Consider the following 16,727-nt stretch of genomic DNA (forward strand, 5'->3'; position numbering starts at 1 on the left):
ACAACATCTCCTCTGAAACCAATGACTGCACATCAACCAAACTTTACAGAAATGATCCTTGGATGGTCCCCTTTCAAAGTTGTTCAAATGGTTCCGGTCTGTTGCATATGTAGGTCACAGGGCCAGAAAAGGATTTCAAAAAACACAAAATTAAAAAAATCTTCTTGTCTGAAAGTATATGGGCCAGAGCTTTGATTTTTGGTATATGGTATCATCTATGGGTCCTCTACCAAAGTTTGTTCAAATTTTGTCCCTAGTGTCAAAATTGGCCCCGCCCCGGGGGGTCATAGGTTTTTCCTTATATGTCTATAGGTAAATCTAAAAAAATCTTCTTCTCTGATTTGGCAAAGGCTACAGATTAGATATTTGGCATGAAACATTGTGTAGTAGACCTCTATCAAGATTGTTCAAATAATGGCCCTAGGGTCAAAATTGGCCCCGCCCTGGGGGGTCATTGATTTTCATTACATACATATAGTGAAAACTTGAAAAATCTTCTGGTCTGAAACTAAATGGCCTAGAGCTTTGCTTTTTGGTATATGGTATCATCTATGGGTCCTCTACCAAAGTTGTTCAAATTTTGTCCCTAGTGTCAAAATTGGCCCCGCCCAGGGGGGTCATAGGTTTTTCCTTATATGTATATAGTAAAACATAAAAAATCTTCTTCTCTGAATTGGCAAAGGCTACAGATTAGATATTTGGCATGAAACATTGTGTAGTAGACCTCTATCAAGATTGTTCAAATAATGGCCCTAGGGTCAAAATTGGCCCCGCCCCGGGGGGTCATTGATTTTCATTACATACATATAGTGAAAACTTGAAAAATCTTCTGGTCTGAAAGTAAATGGCCTAGAGCTTTGATATTTGGTCTATGGTATCATCTGAAGGTCCAATACCAAAGTTGTACAAATTTTGTCCCTAGTGTCAAAATTGGCCCCGCCCCGGGGGGTCATAGGTTTTTCCTTATATGTATATAGTAAAACATAAAAAAATCTTCTTCTCTGAATTGGCAAAGGCTACAGGTAAGATATTTGGCATGAAACATTGTGTGGTAGACCTCTACCAAGATTGTTCAAATAATGGCCCTCGGGTCAAAATTGGCCCCGCCCTCGGGGGTCATTGATTTTCATTATATACATATAGTGAAAACTTGAAAAATCTTCTGGTCTGAAAGTAAATGGCCTAGAGCTTTGATATTTGGTCTATGGTATCATCTATAGGTCCAAAACCAAAGTTGTTCAAATTTTGTTCCTAGAATCAAAATCGGCCCGCCCTGGGGGTCATTGATTTTCCCTATATGTATATAGTAAAAACTTAAAAAATCTTCTTTTAAAGAACCCAAAGAGCTAGAGCTAAGATATTTAGCATGAAACATCTTCTAATGGGTGTCTACCAAGTTTGTTCAAATAAAAGCCCTGGGGTCAAAATTGGCCCCGCCCCAGGGGGTCATTGATTTTCCCTATATGCATATAGTAAAAACTTAAAAAAATTTCTTTTAAAGAATGCAAAGAGCTAGAGCTAAGATATTTAGCACGAAACATATTCTAATGGATGTCTACCATGTTCGTTCAAAATAAGAGCCCTGGGGTCAAAATTGGCCCTGCCCTGGGGGTCATTCATTAGCTCGACTTTTTTTTTTTTTAGATATATACATACATATATATATATATACATACATATATATATATACATACATATATATATATATATATATATATATATATATATATATATACATATTATATATATATATATGTATATATATATATATATACATATATAAAAAATATGTATATATATATATATATATATATATATACACACACACACACATATATATATATATATATATATATATATATACATATATACATATATAAAAATATGTATATATATATATATATACACACACACATATATATATATATATATATATATATATATATACATATTATGTTTATAAATTATATACATAATATGTATATATATATATATATATATATATATATATATATATATATATATATACATAAAAAATCTTCTTTTAAAAAACCCAATAAGCTAGACCTTAGATGTTTAGCATGAAACATCTTCTAATGGGTGTCAACCATTAGTTTGTTCAAATAAAAGCCCTGGGGTTTAAACTGGCCCCGCTCCGGGGGCCTATATACAGGTGAGCGACTTTGGGCCATCATGGCCCTCTTGTTTTGTTTTTTTCCCTAATGTTTATTAAAATGATGTTCCATGTTTATTAAACAACTAAACAGATAATGAATTTGTTTGAATTTCTTTTTTCATTATAGAATAGAATAACTAAGGTAATTATGTAAAAGCAAAATTTTGTTACTGATAAAATTATAAAAGGGCAATAACTCAAGAGTTATGGAGCAAAGAGTTATCATTCTTGTGCATTGCATTCCTTGTAAGATCTGTCCACCTATGAAGTTTTTCAAGATGATAATTGAATTACTTGTCAAGTTACATGTCAAGGTCCAGACAATGTGTAGGACAGGACAGGCACTATAACCATAGGAGCTATAACAATAGGAGTAACGTCTCTATACACAGACATGATATGAATAAAACTTGTTGGAAGGTGGTCTGAACAGCACTTTTTAGGGGGGGGGGGTGTGTGTGCGGTTTTAGTGGTTGTTAGTCTGAAAAAAGTCTAACCGTTAAAATGGGGACCTGATAAACGTTTTAAAAGTTTAACTGACCGTACTAATAAAATCCATAGATTTTCAATGTTAACATCTTTTCTTTATGAGAAGATTTGGCATTTTGTTTGTACCGGGGTAATTTACTGTACTCAAAATGATTACAGTACATATCTGAATGTGGAGTAGTATTTTCTGTTAGGGTTGCACCGTACTCAAAACACATTATTTACCAAACTAAAATACAAACAAATTGTCACATCTTGTCTAACCCATTTTTAGCTTAAAACCGACTGAAGACTAAACGCGACACCCCTACTAATATGAAAGGAGTACTTAAAGTAAAGATCTGCTAGTGTTACAGAAATTTTTTTTTTTTGGTCACAAAAGTATTAAACAGGTTGTCAGATTTCAAAATGTTCAGTACTATTTGAAGTATATGGTTATGTAAATAAAACAATTCTTTGGTTGGTTTCCGGCTGAGAAATCCAAGATGGCGTCAAAGATGGCCACCATTTGTAAATGGATTGACCAATTTACCCTCTTCCATGTGGTTTATCTTACCTAAGACGCTGGTGCAATAAGTAGTACTTAAAAGTAAATATGGATACCGTACATATCCTCAAGAAATATTGTGCTGAACAAGTGCCTGTTCCCATGAATTATAAAGGCTGCACTCTTTAGTTAAAAACTGCATTTGATCTCCATATAATTATCAGATAAAATGTTAAAATAAGTAAATATGGATACTGTACTTATCCCCCATTAAATATTGTGCTTAACACGTGCCTGTTCCCATGAATTAAAAGAGGCTGCACTCTTTAATTAAAAACTGCCTTTGAGCTCCATTTTATCTGATAAAATGGAAAAAAAAAATTCTTTTTGGTCACAACACTGTTATGGTCTTATAACTTGCAAACTACTGATGGAAGGTCGGGTGCTTTTCAATTTTCATGTGTTAATTTTGTCATAAGCAGACACTTCAGTAAAACCACAACTTTCCAATAAATTTTACCTGAATTGTCACAGGGTGAGAAAAATGTGCATTCTGATTGGGATTTGTACCTGGGACCCATTAAATACTGTTTCACAGCTCTGCCAACTGAGCTTTCTGGCCACTAAACACAATGACGACATCTTAGAAATTCTGAACCGTTACATATAAATAACAAACCAGAATGAATGAGCAACTGTTTTATTATTGCAATGTTCAAATGAAACTTTTTTAGTTTCTTTTTCTCATAACAAATAATAACTGAACATGTAGAACTAAGTCATTATGCTTTATGATATGTCTAACTGTAGATTAACAACAATGGCAAATACTTTAAACAAAACATTGCTGTAAATAGGCTAAAATCTTCACACCTGACTCTACTGTATATAAAACTTCAACATTAATACATTATTTCTGTATTTACTTCTCTTAATTATTTTTTCTACTAATTAAATTGTTACGCAGGATTTTTTCCACATGATTAAATTAAATAAATTTATTTAAAATCAAAAGCTTTCTTTAATTTTTTTTTAAAGTTGTGAATCAAATTCTAAAAAAAAATAACCCTTCTTTAACAAACCTACTTATAAAAGGCCTAAGTAAAAGGCTGGTCTTAATCACCAGGTGGTGTTTTTTTTGAGGGTCACAAAATCGCAAGAATTTGAAATACAATCTTGTACAATTCCATTACAACAGAGACTTCCATTATTTTGATTTAGAACTAGTTATAACTACCACCTATAATTTTAGCTTTATATTCCCAAAAAAATTGTCTGTATCTCAAAAATATATAAATTTTATTTATGTAGTGAACAGTTCAAGTCCAGCTTGCACATTTAAAGTTCCTATCACAAGTCAATACCCACTTAAATTATGTAAAAATTGCTATGAATTATCTCCCCTATCGCTGAAAAAAATATTTTGAATTATTTCCCTTTCTATTACAAATATGCTTCATTTAAACAATAAAATAACCTTCCAAAATCCAAAAAGGTTTTGGATTCTCTTAATAACCTTGATTATCTCCCTTCAAGTTGAAAATGTTAATACCTCGATTATCTCCCTTCAAGTTGAAAATGTTAATACCTTGATTATCTCCCTTCAGGTAAAAAAAAATCTTAATACCTTGATTATCTCCCTTCAGGTAAAAAATCTAAATACCTTGATTATCTCCCTTCAGGTAAAAAAATCAAAATACCTTGATTATCTCCCTTCAGGTAAAAATAATCATAATACCTTGATTATCTCCCTTCAGGTAAAAAAATCAAAATACCTTGATTTTCTCCCTTCAGGTAAAAATCTTAATATATGGATAATCTCCCTTTTAGTTAAAAATCTTAACAATTTCAATTATAATTCTTTATGTGAAAAATCATAATTTGATTATCTCCCTTCAAGTTAAAAATCTTAATACTTTAAAGTTAGAAATCGGAATGTTTTGATTACCTCCCTCCCACTGGTTTTTTTCCACATATAATTAACTACATAAAATTAACTAACAATCTTTACATAAAGTAAGAACAATTCTTGTAAATTCATACACCAGTTGTGTTGTATTTTTTTCCATTCCAATTCCCCTTCTCTATACAGCCATTTATAAAAGTCTATATATTCAAATAATAATTTAAACAAGAGCCTGATTGCCAAGGCAGTCATATACAGAAAAGGGGGAAAAGCACTAATTAACAAACAAAAAAATCCCTGACAACTTCAAAATATTTGTTATATCAAATTTAAAAACAACATGCAGTAAATGTAAGGTTTTAAAACATTATGCTCTGTATGTTAAAACATCTTTCAAAGTTATCTATTAATATGATAATATTATCTTTTAAAGTTATCTAATAATATTATCATTCAAAGTTATCTAATAATATGATAATTAATTATCTTTCAAAGTTATATGATAATAATATAATCCTAACATTTTCATAAAACTAAAAATTAATACCATTTAATGCATTAAGCAGTATAGGAAAAAAATGCAAGTCTGTCCCATTAAGAGTTTTAATGCAAATTCTTTCACTGGAACAACCCAACAGTAAGTTCATAGAACTAAAACTTCTGTCTCAACTACTCAAAAACAAGTAGATGTATTTCTACGTCTTTAAAAACTTCATTCTCATTATTAAAAAAGACGTTTATTTTCATGAACATTCTAGCATTTTATAATAAATTACTTTGAAAAATGATGAACATACATAGGCACTTTACACATACAATATTAAAATACTTAGCAACTACGTTTTTCACCTATGGCACATTATAAATATACTTATTAAACAAAGCATGCTGGATGGGTGTTTTTTCGTTTTGGCTTACTGTATAAATAGGAAATTGCTCAGTGGAAGACATAATAAAAATATATTTTTATAAGCAATTTCTATGGCAGCAATGCATCTTTACTACTAAACCAGCAAAAAATTTCAATAATAATAAATAGCACTACAAAATTAGCACCATATCGACTTAGTGAGAATCTAACTTCAACAACTGAAAGCTTAACCAGCTGAATTTGTGTAATGAATTTGCCATCCCTTGAGTTCCGAACAGTCCATTCAATCGGCAAGTGTTTTCAATATAAAGATACAAAAGTTCAACTATTAACAGTATATGGTTGTGTAGGCTGGCCTGGCTCTATACTGGAGGCAAAGGCTAATAAAGGCTAACAGGTTAATACAATACTACTTTGATCTTACATAACAATATGATAACAAAATTTTTTTTAGGCATTCTTATTTTTATTATTTATCATAATTAATTCCATATATTCAAGAATCTCATATTGAATGAAGTTAATAATTCCAAAAAATTTTAACTTTCTATTGAACACGTGTTGAAATTACAGTTTTAACCAAGCATCCTTTTTTTTTTTTAAATATAACTTCAGCCAAAATTTGGACAGTCAAAATTTCAAACCAGCCTGTAAGCCCTAATTTACATTCGGTATCTTTTCTTATCTTCAAGCCATATTACTATTCCTTTATAACTATTTCTTTATATTTAATTTAAAAATATGTTGTTTTTTTTCCAGATAAAAAATGATTGGGAAAAAAAATTGATATGAAAACTGTGGAATGGTGGGTGTGTGCGTGTGTTTTTTTTTGTTTTTTTGTTATTATTATTTGCCTTTCACTTAGTTCTTGACCCTTTTTCTCTTTTTTTTTAGGATATGATTACTACATGATTTTTTATGTGATTATTTAAGTGATTTCTACATTACTAAATGATTTCTTTACATTTACTAATGCGATTATTTTCATGTTCTATGTGATTAGTACGGTGATTTATATTTTATCAATGTGATTAAACAAACCTATCTATGATCAGTATATATTCATAAATGATTAAGGAAATAGGTTATATGTCATAATATGATTATTTCTTTTCATTTTAACCAATATTTTAAATAGTATATGTCTATACAGTAAATGATTCCTTACAATATATAAACAGGGTATTATAGTGTTTTAATGTGATTAAACAATTTTGATTCTAAAATTTTAATAATTTTTTCTATATAATCCATGTTGCTTATTCAAAAGCACCAATCAATATTTGACAGCATGATGGGAAGGGACACAAACATGGTACTTTGGATAAAAGATAAAGATAGAAGATTGACAGACTTTACAGTGCCAAGCACCTAGAAATATAAGTGAATCTACCCATATAAAACCAGTTGTTTTTTTTTTTTATTTTTTGAAAAGCATCTCTTTGTTAAGGAATTCACTTTAACTTTGGGCTGACAGAGAAAACGCCAATTTTGACAACTAGCTGTCCCGACCTTGAGCAAAAAATTAATAGGCAAGTTCATGTTAAATCAGAAGATTGGTGCAATTGAACACGATTAAATAATTAAGTTTAACCTTATTACTTACAGAAAGGTTTTTTTACAATACTATAATGTCCATATTCTGATGATTTTATCTAATTTAGATTGCACAACGTTCATTTTTGCGTGCTACTCCCTTTGTGCGTTAAACACAATTCAACTTTAAAGTAATAAGGATTTGTTTAAAACTGTTCATTCAAATTACAATTTTTTCATGCACAAAGTTATAAATAAGGTTATAACAGTTTACTGAAAATCATGAAAATATTGAGAATCCTATATGTCCAGAATGTAGTTATTGACAGTAACATCATTATGATAATATTGTTTTCAAAAACACACTTTTTCTTTTTGCATTATCAGATTATTTTTCTTAGCACATATAATTTGTAGTTCCACATGTTAAAGAGAGGGCAACTGTCTCATCACAACCTTTATAAGTCACATGCAACTATGTGTAGTCACAAAATAATTATAGAAAATGAACATAATTAAAGATTTCAATAAGTAAAACATAAATTTCCCTCACCAAATAGTTATATAAGCACTGCATTTCACCAAAATTATCCAACTGATTGTCAAATAAAGAGGAGATTAATACAGGAAAACATAATTATACAATGAATCAAAAATAATTTCTGAAATGCTTCAAAATCCCTTAATTTACAAATGATTACATATAAATAAAATACTAAAAACAACTACCTATAATGTTTACAAAGACAATTCCATTGTGAATTATCAAAACAAACCCCACTTCCAAACCTACCCACCCACCTACACACAAATACCCCCCCCCCCCAATTCTTTCAAATTGAATTTTAACCATTTCTTATCTTATCTTTTACTGATACTAACCCCCTCCCCCCCCCCAAAAAAAAAAATGGAATAGTCTTTATAAAAAAATCTAAAACAAAGTTATCAAAGTAAAAATCAACATAAAAATGACTAATAAAATCAAGTGCTGAAATCAAAATGGCAAGAGTTACTTACACGAGGTCTAAAAATAAATCAACTATAGTCCCAATGCTACCCTGAATTTAACTTTTGAAATGTTCACACCAGCAAATCTATAACTACAGCAAAGGCAAATATTATCACCTTCCTTCCTTTAAAAAATCAACTCACCAATTCATTGGCCCTGTCTACAATTGTTAGATGATATTTAAGGGAAAAGTAACGCTCGGAAGCATTAAAAACAGCAAAATTACACGTAAAATTGCAGACTTGTTTTGATTGAGTCTGTACAATGAGTCTTAACAGTGACCTACAAAATCAAAACTAAGGAAATGTATGCATTTCATTGAAAATATTGCTTTAGACAACTGGAAAACTTTGGTCATTCAAGAAATAAGCGCCATGGACATTCCTGATTATTCCTTTATTTTTCCCCTATATTGAGTCAAATTAAACCACAGGCTCCACTCCTGGTGTTACCATTGTGTCAATGACCATATATTATGATTTCCTTAAAAAGATTGGCATCTATACAAAATGTTAATCCTTAACCCTCAAAGTGCTGGAACCGTAGGGTTAAGCCTTTGCCATCAGTATAGAGCCAGGCCAACCTGCACATCCATGAAGTCTGACCAGGCTCTATACTGTTGGCTGACAAACTTTGAATATATAAATTGATATCCCTAAAATTGATAATGGACAGTCTCAAAACGGAAGAAGGAAAAGTCCATTTAAACTTTTTAGCATGTTCAAGATTAAAATATTAGGTAAAAGGAAGTTGAAAAAACTGGTTTGACATTACCCGGGTGTAGATTTTCCGAGGTTTGTGAAAAAAACCATGGAAACTGCTTCAAAAACCTTGGAAATAAACCAGTTTTACAAGGTTTTTTTTAATTCCGAGGTTTTTCTTAAAACCTTGGAAACTTTATCCAAGGTTTTTGGTATAAAATCCTTGGAAATAAAGAAAACCTTGGAAACTATCTCGGAATTTAAACACTCTGCCAAAAATCAGCTTGGAAAAAGCTTGGAAATGAAGAACTTTGTCATTTTTTTGCTCGGAAAAGAACTTAGAAAATTTACGTAAATTTGTTGGAAACACTTTGCCAATATTTAGCTTGGAAATGACCTCGGAAATTTGTACTTTACTAAATTTCATCTCGGAAAATGTTAAGCCATAATGGTAATCATGATTTAACTTAAAATGGGCATCAAAAGCAATGATCAACAGTTAAAGCTGGCAGATTTACTCAAACCAAGCTACCAACCCAGCTGTAGTTTGCCCATGGATATTTATTTAATCCATGGTCAGAGCAAACAGTTGTCCATGGTTAGTCCATGCAAGACAGCATGGTCCAGGGAAATCAATTTTCAGTATGGACATTGTCGATGGCCAACTACCTTCTCAATAAATTTGTACTTTAAATTTCTGAAGCGATTTATTTGGGAGGAATCAATTAAAAAAATTTAAGTGTGAAAACATGGAAAAGTTAAATAAATTCCTTGTTGACATAAAATACATTTATTAATGGCTATAAATGTATCGCATCTAATCATAATAAAAGAAAGATTATTCAAATAACTGATGATCAGAAAGACTTTAAAAACAAAAATTATTTTCATATTTTTTTTTATTATTTATAATTATCGTTACTAGATATTTTTCATTTTTAAAAATAGATAAAAGAGCAAAACTATAATACAAAAAGAAACAATCAGTGTTTATGTCTATTAGTTTCCAAATGCATCAGTATTTTTCCTAAAGTTTCTTTCTATATATAGACTTAACTTAGGGTTTCTTGACAGCCTGTAAGCAACACTGAAATAAGAATGCTATATAATCTTTAATCTATGTTTTATGCCATATAAAATAGTATATTCTACAAAAAAACTTGTGACATACATTCAGATTACAATTTACTCTGCCATTAATTTATGTGTACAATAAACATACATAGTTATTAATTGTCCTTTAAATATAATTATGTACAATTGAATGTCTGAAATATAATAACCAGTATGCTTGTTAATTTCTTATAATTAGGATAAATAAATACTGCATCCACTAAGATTTCACACACAGAATATAACACACTGATCAGATAAAACTAATGGCACCCCAGGTGGTTTTCTCTATCTATGCATGATCAATCTTCTCATTGGGCATTCTGGGATAGACCAGATTGTTCCATGTGATTATTCAGAGGGAGTCTGGGTTTTTATACATTCCAAAACAATCAGTCTAAATGATATTGCAACAGTGATTCTCTTTCAAGAACTTATTAAAATTTTCAACTTTTACATTAATTTATCATTTAATATATATGTACCTTCAATAAATGTAAAATTAAAATGATGGTGGCTTTGATATTTTGGGATCACCCCTGTTTCACATTATAATAAACCTATCCAACATACTGTTGAAAAATTTGAATCTCAGACATTAATGGGTCAAGTTGTTATAGTTGAAAATAGTGGAAACATGGATTTATTTAAGCAATTTTGGAGATATCTTGTTTTAAATGTTAGGGAGCATATTATGGAATTTTCAAAGAAAACATTTATCTAAGTGTGACAAGATTCAGGAAATGTTTGGTTGTTGTAATTGAACTTAAAGATCAATGACCTGAGACAGGAAGATAAACAAAAGAAACATAATAGTAAAAAGGTCCAGGTAAATAACTTTTAGATACATTTATGCAGAAAAACTGTGTTTTTTTCTTCAAATAAGTATTAAATACACACTATTTTAGATCTATATTTTAAACCTTTGTAAGCTTGTTTAAATACAATTGTTTACAGGATATTTTATGAGTATGAATGTTATGTTTGTCTATGATTGTATTAACAAGATGAATGCATGAAACTATGATGACATTATTCATAAACTTTCATCTATTATTTGAATCTACAAATGTTTAATTACAGAGTCAGCTTGAAAGCAAGTTTGCAGGTGTTCCAAACTACAAGAAGATGGCAATCCAGTCTCTTATCATAGTATAAAGCAGAGGAATATACTGGAAAGTCATTGGCATTGGCACAAAGGAAGCCAACTGTAGACCAGGAAAGGCTTCAAGGAATATACTACAGTATGTTTTTGTTTTAAAACTAGGTTTTGAAAGTTTCAATTTGAAATTGGAATGAATGACGGTTTCTGGAACTGATTTTTTTATTGATACTTGAAATGCTGTAAATGTAATATCAGATGACTCTTCAGCTTTATTGCTGCAGGAACACATTTCATGCCCCTTTGAGCAGACAGATACAGTCAGTGTAGGCAATCAGAATCACCTTATGAAAAGCGTTATTTTTTGCAATATTTTTAGAGTGCTTTAGGTTGTAACATCCATATGACATAATCTAAAATAATAGTAACAGACGTTGCTTCTTTTCTAAACATCGCAGAATTGTCACACTGCTAACAAAAGTTTTCTTGAAATCTTGACACTAAATACTGATGAAGAAAAAATAGAAATCAACATGAAAAAAATTAAATTCATTATTTCAAAACAAATTAGACAAACATTTAAAGTAACTACAGAAAAGGTCATTTGAAAATATTAAAGCCTTCATTTTAAACAAAGGCTATCTAAACAACTTGTCATTAAAGTAGTTTTGGATCACTCAAAAGATATATTTCCTTTAACACACAAGTGCTGATCTTTTAAAACAATATATCAACTGATATTTTTGTCTATGGAAACGTTAGGAACGTATTATTTTGTTTTTATTGATGAATAAAAAAGAAATTAAATGATGTAATTCTGATTGCCTACACATACTGTACTGTCCTGAGTATAACCACAGGTGTTCCTTAATCCTGGGCTGGATAGCTCCCTCAGAGGGAAGAAGCCCCGTCCTGGCTTCAAGAGTCAAAAATTCAATGTTGTAAGGCAAGTTTGAAGTCATTGAGCCTGACCACATGGAGAGGGATGCGCCCAGTAGTGATTTTATATAATTGTTGTTTTTTTTTAAACTTCAATGGCTGTACTTTATTAAATATTAACTTTATTTATTTCAGGAATTGTATCCAAGCATTTTCCACATGTGACCCCTGTGACGGTGAGGGAAAAACTTGGGGACACTTTAAAATCATGAAGAGTGAACAGCTAGGACTTCAATAGATTAATATTTAAATATATATAAATTTGCCAGGTACCAAAAAATTATAACTGAACATTGAGTGTAATATTTACCATTAAAGACTACTAACTTAAATTTTCATTTGTAGTGTATTACTATTTACTTCACTCTGACATTAAATGTTTCAGTGAGTCATGTGATCATTATTTGCTCTGTAGTATTATTATAAAGAAATTTATTAATTCTTTAAAAGGACAATATAATTGCTCTTTTCAGAATATTTCATTGGTTGTTATATTTTTGATTTTCCATGGATATTCTAGAAATTTCCAAGGTTTTTGCTCAAGTAAACCTTGGAAAATGATCTTGATGCTTTAGTAAGAATCCTCAGGGAAATATTACAGTATTCCCAGTTTTGAGAAACTTTCCGAGGTTTTCATTTAAAAACCTTGGAAAACAAACCACGGAAACACTTTAAAAATCCTTGGAAATTGTTCCAATACTCCGAGGTCACTCATTTTACAAGGTTTTCTAAAAAAATCCTCGGAAATTATTTTACAAGGTTTTTATTCTGAAATCCTTGGAAATCGTTCCAATACTCCGAGGTCTTACTTTTTACGAGGTTTTTTTTTTAAAAAAAACCTCGGAAATTTTTTACAAGGTTTTATACCCTCTCCCTATTTTTCCAAGGTTTTCTTAATAGCAAAGTTTTGCATTTTCTTGTTCCAATACTCCGAGGTTTTTTTCCAAGGATTTTGAGCCAAAAACCTTGGAAAATCTACACCCGGGTAGAGTAAACAGGGCCAAATTATACATAATCACGGATAAAAATCTCTTCATTTTCATTTCCAGTTTTCACTTTTAATCATACCTGTACGAAATTTTGGCACGGATTCTGGGCGGAATTGGCACGGAATTGACACGGAATCAGTGATTTCTGGGCGGACCAGGAACGGAAACGCAAATTCCGTGTCTTTCCGTCTCACATGAAAAATATCTTGTTCACTTTTCTGGGCGGAAAACTAGAAAAATTTCGGCTGGAATTTTATTTGGAGCAGAATTTATACTTAAACATTTCATCTTGGACAGAATTTTCAACTTTGAAATTTTCTTCGGAAGGAATGGTCTTCACTATGGGCGGAATTCTATACTTAAACATTTTTCTTAAACAGAATTTCACATATAAGATGTCTAAATCATGATAGTTAACTCTCGTTTTTACACTTGCAGACATTGAAATTTTACCAACTATTACTTTTGTTGAAGCATGATACTTGACCAATAATTACAGGTGTATTTTTAGAATAAATAGGGTTATTTTTTAGACATTAAAATAATTGCCTAAACAATGTTTTTAAATATGTGGCAAATGATATATTGTCAGACTAATTTAGCAAATATTTGTTGTACTGAAAAGCAACTGTAATAATCTTAGTGTAGAACTTGAAAACATTCACCTCCAAAATGATTAAGTTTATAAAAAGCAACATTGAAATAAGAATGCTGTTTAAATTTTAATATCAGGACAGCCACAGGACAAGATAGTGTGCTTGCAATTTTAAACTCTAAGAAATCATGATTTTGTTATAAAAAAATAAACAAAAACAAAACAAAAACATTGCATGAAATAATATCATATAGTATGCCCTTTTAATCTATATAGAATTGATCAGCCAATATGCCTAATAATTGCTTTCATTTAAGTAAATAAATACTACAATATATATCCACTCAGATTTTACACTACACAGATTGAGCTCTGATAAAACTCAACTGACCAGCAGTTTCCCACCATCTTAAATTCTTTGCATGACTAATTTACTCCACTGGTCATTCCAACAGATCAGGCTGTTCCATTGAATTATTTTGGGGAGAGATAACATTATAAATTTCATATGCAGAATTTGTCTAGAACATTGCAATTTTTTTTTGTTCAGAAATTTGTAATGATTTTTAAATTCTATATATAATTATATATCTATTTGTTACTTGAATTTTTGTTACATTCAATGAATGGAGGTTGAGATGATGAGTAAATCAACCCTGTTTTACATAATGATTGACCTGTCCATGCAGTTATACAGTTGTGAATTTTGAATTCTTAGATATCTGGGTCAGCAAAAAGAGTGCAAATAACAGAGGATGTACTTGATATTTTAACAATTTTGGAGATATACTTTTGTTTAAGATCTCAAAGTGTTTTAGTATTGGTATGATAAATAAGTGTGAAAACATGGGACAAGATGATGAACAACGTAATCAGGTAATTATAAACCTTTAGTTACATTAATGCTGAAACAAGTTTTATATCAAACTATCAGTGGTAGCAAACTAAAATTTGTAACAAGAGGTCAATGTTGTTTTATATTTTCAACTTCATACATTTGTTTTTTTCTGATAATTGTTTTAAATCTTTATTACATGTATAATGACTGTAAAATATAAATTATTCAATGATTCTATATAATGATTGTGTGTATTGTATAAATAAATAGCATGTAGCAGATCTTTTTTATTTCCTGGAATTTATTAAACAAATTAAGTCAATTTGATTAAATAGGAATAAATGGTACAAATTCAGAAGTTTTGTACAGCTGAACAGGGTCATCATAATCATTTATTATTTTACATGTATGTGTTGTGTTTCCAATGGAACAATCTAAAATAACATTTTACACTCATATTTTCAGACTGGGAGTTAAGTGCTGACTGTGAGATGCAAGGTGTTTCAATAAAGATGTGCAGTATTATTCCTGAAAAGGTATATTTTTAAATCTCAATACTTTACTATTCAACATCTTTCCTTGAAAAAATACATAACCGGTAATAAATAGTGTCACAAATAAAGCAGTTAATTAATTCTTATACAGAGCAATTCTTAAACACTTGTGCACTGAAATAAGATACTGCGTAAGCTTTAGTATTTTTGAATATGCATAAGCACTGTTAATATTTAACACTGTTGAAACATAAAATTTGATATTATCAAAAAATATGAAATATAACTGCATATAATTATGCAATCAAACATAATTCATTACTACATTTTTGTTTAATTGATTATTAATTTTATTATTAAAGGTGAGCACAACCACAAGAAGTTCTTGGAAACACAGGCAGTGGACTTAAAACAGACATCAATTAAAGAAATAGTAATTTAAATAATCAGAAACATTTGAAACAAATTTATGATTGAAACACTCTCAGCAAAAAAAAAAAAATGCAAAAAAACAAAGTGTTGGATTCTAAGAAAACCAGTACCTTCCAAAACCTGCAGGTAGAAAAAAACTGTTTGTGTTATAGTGAATGTATGGTATTCTATTCTGTATTTGGACTAAAGGATATGTATTAAATTTTGTGAAAGAAAATTTAATGTGATACATTATTGATAATTTTATCCCAAAAAAATGTGATCATGTTAAACTCATAAAAATTCCGCCCCCATGAATTCTGTCCCAGAATTCCGCCCAGAATTTTGTTTGACAATTCCGTTCCAAAATTCCGTTCCGAAATTCTGCCCCGAGATTCCGCTTCAAAATTCCACCCCAAGATTCCGCTTCAAAATTCCGCCCCAAGATTCCGCTTCAAAATTCCCCCCAACTCATTTGCATATTTCGTCCCAGTTCCGCCCAGAATCCGTCCCGTTTCCGCCTGGAATCCGGCCGGAATCCGTGCCAAAAGCAAATGGTTTAACACTTGTATATTTTGGGGAGAATTTAAATTTCTGGGCGGAATCTGCCATTGAATTCCGCGTCATTTCCGTGCAGAAAATTTCGTACAGGTAATCTTTTAAACCATATAATCAGGCAATAATACATTCAGTGATCAATTTAGCTCTGCATGATACAAAAAAACATAATAATTAAAACATAAATAAGCTAATTTCTTACTTTTTCTTTAAAATCAAGATTTCAATTCCCTACTGCATTATGTATTGTTTTTTTTCATAAATCAAGCATGATTATAATATAGAAACACACTATGTAATAAAGCTTTTTCCATGCAAATTTACATTGCTGTATATTTTGTTTAAATCAAGTATAATACTAAAATGTTCTTGAGCAATTATAAAACCTTATTGCTGAGTATGGTTTTTAAAAAACAAACGTAAAAGTTAACATGTGTAAAAAAAATAATAAGTTGCTACTGAAAACAGCAGCAAAATCTCATATCTGTCTCGGACACAATCATGTAGCTTGAA

The 16,727-nt window shown here is 30.3% G+C and overlaps 1 long non-coding RNA gene across 1 annotated transcript; it reads right to left on the reverse strand.

The window, feature by feature from the left end:
• Positions 1 to 3,836: 3,836 nt before the first annotated feature.
• Positions 3,837 to 8,277, reverse strand: LOC132716610 (uncharacterized). Its single transcript, XR_009623834.1, has 2 exons — positions 4,741 to 8,277; positions 3,837 to 4,704 (listed from the first exon to the last, which is right to left on the reverse strand). It is a non-coding gene; the product is annotated as an uncharacterized LOC132716610 (long non-coding RNA).
• Between the last annotated feature and the right edge of the window lie 8,450 nt (positions 8,278 to 16,727).

Source organism: Ruditapes philippinarum, unplaced genomic scaffold (genome assembly GCF_026571515.1).
Source record: "Ruditapes philippinarum isolate M1 unplaced genomic scaffold, ASM2657151v2 ctg2032_1_1_1_1, whole genome shotgun sequence".
NCBI classification, from domain to species: domain Eukaryota; kingdom Metazoa; phylum Mollusca; class Bivalvia; order Venerida; family Veneridae; genus Ruditapes; species Ruditapes philippinarum.